Source organism: Carcharhinus amblyrhynchos, chromosome 27 (assembly GCF_965287045.1).
Source record: "Carcharhinus amblyrhynchos chromosome 27, sCarAmb.v2.hapA, whole genome shotgun sequence".
NCBI classification, from domain to species: domain Eukaryota; kingdom Metazoa; phylum Chordata; class Chondrichthyes; order Carcharhiniformes; family Carcharhinidae; genus Carcharhinus; species Carcharhinus amblyrhynchos.
In genome coordinates this window covers 13,661,103-13,665,228 of record NC_137350.1, presented here as the reverse complement: position 1 = coordinate 13,665,228, position 4,126 = coordinate 13,661,103, and positions in this window count along the sequence as shown.

The window sequence follows — 4,126 nt, the reverse complement described above, 5'->3', positions numbered from 1 at the left end:
AATGTCCTTGAAGATTTTCTTCTAAAAGAAATGAAACAGTTCCAATCAGTATCAGAAATTTATACATCAAATAATTCAAACTTGAACTCACATGAAACTGAACAAAGAATTAATTGAACATGTGGTCCTGCCCTACAAACTATTTATATATAGCTCATAGATTGTAGCCATTCAAGAAGGCAGCTCTCCACCACCTTCTCAAGGGCAATTAGAGATGGGCAATGAATGCTGGCCTAGCCAGTGAAGCCAATATCCCTCGAATTAAAGAAAAGTTGTCTATGTATTGCCTAGCCAGCAGCAAAGATGATTTGCTGGTTGTTGAGAAAGACCCAGTGGACTGGTGGGAGGAGAGCTTTCCTAGCTACTGGCCTCAGCAAATAAAGTAAAATAATTCTGATGTTACCAGTGCATCAGCAGTCAGCAAGACTAAACCCTTAGTCCAGATTTTGTAATGGCAAAATAATGATGCTTGACATTGCCCATAAAGTTGAGTGAGCTCAGGAGTGTGGAATTCATCTTCCTAACATTAATTTGAAGATGTCACCAGCATCCAGTGGCAGTAATGTCATGGAAGCAACGAGGAAGGCTCAACAGGTAGCAAATCGGGGAGCAAGAAACATGTTTAGTCATTCACTTTTTAGGATTATTATAGAGAGTGAAATAGGGATTTGGAAACACACACGAGACCATGGGAAGAAAATGAAAATTTTAGCCATAGAATAGACATTCCACAGTAAAAAGTTAGTTTGACAAGATTAGAGGGGTTGCTAGCAGTAATTATGAGTTCTGCAGACTTCAACAGCACACCAAAGGAAAAGGGCCAAGCTTGCGGACTAGTTGTGCTAACTGACAATGTGAACAAATATCAAATCTTCTCGTTCCAGATTTGTTATCATTGCAATTGGTGACAAAGTAGGAAATGGTGCTGGTAGTCTAGCACTCAGAGAAAACCCATACAGACACAGGAAGAATGTGCATACTCAACCAGACAGTCACCCAAGACCATAATTGAACCCAGGTCCCTGGTGCTGAGAGGCAGCAGTGCTAACCACTGTGTCACTGTGCCATCCATGATTGACTAATTCCAGGAAGGATTTTAACTCTGTGGTGTTCCTTGGAGTTGGTGCTTCCTTGATGGCTTTTACCTTATTCTCTACTGGACATAACCCCTTGCCATCTACTTGGTAGCCTAAATAGATTACTTCAGCCATTTGGAAGTGCATTTTATCCTCTTCAAGTGAACTCCTGTTCTGGAAAATCTCTACAAGACTTCCAGGTTGGCCAGTTGTTCGTCTTCTGAATGCCCCCTGACAAAGGTCTCATCTAAGCATACTACTACTATGGATAGCCCTTGAAGGATGTTTTCCATAACTCTTTGGAAGATGGCACGCATGGACGAGACCTCAAAGGGCAAATGAGTGTACTCATAGAGTCCCTTATGTGTGTTGAACATCACATATTTGTAGGACCCGTGCAATTCAAGCTGAAGATGAGCACAGCTCATATCCAATTTGGGGAACATCTTGCTGCCTGTTAAGCTGGTGCACAAATCTTTGATTCAGGCATATGGTACCCACCGAGTTTGGAGATCCGATTAACTGTTAGTTCATTGTAGATGAATTGATTTTTTGGACTTAAGAATAGGGACTACAGGCACAGCCCATTATGCAAATTGTACAGGCCTTATTCTATCCCAAGCTTCCTAATTCAATTTCCACCTTCTCCAGCATGAAGGGACTGGTCTTACTCTTGTTCTGAAATACCTAAGTGTAGCACTGGGGACAACATAGATCTTGACTTTGGCTCCTTTTATTTTCCCAGGCTCTCTTGAAAAACTTAGGATATCTACTAATAACTTTGTACAGTACCCCCTGCCTAGTCTGAAGATCTTTAATCAGTTGAGCCAATCTCTCCCCACAAGTCTTGGTCCGTGCCTCCCTACAACGAATGGGTGATGAACTGATTGCCCCCTCTAAATTACGGGGGCCATTGTGGTGCCTTTTATTTGTAAAGGCTCCCCTGTCTAGCTGGCTTGTTTGGCCTTCGTATATCTTCCAACCTCAGGATTTGGATGCCTGATTGGGGATGCTTACAAGTCTGTTCTCCAATAATGGAGACTGCAGCTCCTGCACCTAGCTCCACACCTACTTGTAATTCTATCGTACTTGCAATAATCCATCATCTGGCAACTGTACCTTTCGGAGTACGTTCTCTAATAGTCTTGGGGTCATCCCTGCTTTCCGTAACTGGTGGTGACATGAGGGTTAAGAACATAAGAAATAGGAGCAGGAGTAGGCCATCTAGCCCTTCGAGCCTGCCCCGCCATTCAATAAGATCATGGCTGATCTGTCGCTGCTCAGTTCCACTTTCCCGCCCTCTCCCCATAACCCTTAATCCCCTCTCTTATCAAAAACCCATCAACCCGCGTCTTAAAAATATTTAGCGAGGCAGCCTCCACCACTTCAACGGGCAGAGAATTCCAGAGATTCACCACCCTTTGAGTGAAGAAGTTCCTCCTCAACTCCGTTCTAAACCGCCCCCCTTTTATCTTGAGGCTGTGCCCCCTAGTCCTAGTGTCTTTTTTGAGCGGAAGAGTCTCTCCACCTCTATCCTATCCATCCCATTCATCATCTTATACGTCTCAATGAGATCTCCCCTCATTCTTCTAAACTCTAACGAGTACAAGCCCAGTTTATTCAGCCTCTCCTCATAGCTCAACCCCCTCAGCTCCGGTATCAGCCTAGTAAACCTCCTCTGCACTCCCTCCAAGGCCAAAATATCTTTGCGCAGGTGCGGCGCCCAAAACTGCACACAGGACTCCAGCTGCGGCCTCACCAATGCCCTATACAGCTGCAGCAAGACCTCCCTACTTTTATATTCAATCCCCCTCGCTATGAAGGCCAGCATCCCATTCGCCTTCCTGACCACCTGCTGCACCTGCAAGCTGGGTTTTGCGGCTCATGCACAAAGACCCCGAGGTCCCTCTGTACCGTCGCCTGCTGCAGTTTTTCGCCCCGTAAGTAATAGTCCTTCCTACCATTCTTCCTACCAAAGTGGACCACCTTACGCTTGCCAACATTAAATTCCATTTGCCATTTCCTGGCCCATTCGCCCAGCCTATCTAGATCCTTCTGCAGACTCTCCACACCCTCCGCACAATTTGCCATTCCCCCAATCTTGGTGTCATCAGCAAATTTCGACACCCTACACTCGGTTCCCTCCTCCAGATCATCTATATAAATGGTAAAAAGCTGAGGCCCCAGCACCGACCCCTGGGGCACTCCACTAGTCACCATCCGCCAATCCGAATAGCACCCATTGACCCGCACTCTCTGCCTCCTATTTGACAACCAATCCTCTATCCACGCTAACACCCTACCCCCAACTCCATGTCCCTCGACCTTCTGCAATAACCTCTTGTGAGGTACTTTGTCAAACGCCTTCTGAAAACCTAGAAAGACCACATCCACCGGCTCTCCTCTATCCACCGCCCTAGACACATCCTCATAGAACTCCAGTAAATTTGTCAGACACGACTTCCCTTTAATGAAACCATGCTGCGTCTGCTCTATCAAGCAATTCCCTTCAAGATGCCTCGCAATTTCCTCCTTAATGACAGATTCTAACATTTTACCTACCACAGACGTTAAACTAACCGGCCTATAATTCCCCGCCTTTTGCCTGGCACCCTTCTTAAACAATGGCGTAACATTAGCCGTTTTCCAATCATCCGGCACTTCCCTAGAATCCAGCAACGTCTGGAAAATAACCACCAAGGCATCCACTATCACCTCCGCCATTTCTTTCAGAACCCTCGGTTGCATTCCATCCGGTCCTGGGGACTTGTCCACAATCAGCCCCTCCAGTCTGTCGAGCACCGCCTTTCTAGTAACAGTAATGTCATTAAGACCCTCCAGTCCTACCACCTTTCCATCGCTAACACCCGGCAAATTATTCACGTCCTCCTCCGTGAAGACAGAAACAAAAAAGTTATTCAATACCTTAGCCATATCCTCATCCCCTACCACTAGGTCCCCTTTCTCATCCTCTAAAGGACCAACCTTCACCCTAAGACCTTATTTACATAAGCATGCTCTATTGAGGATGATTACATAAGGTCCCTCCT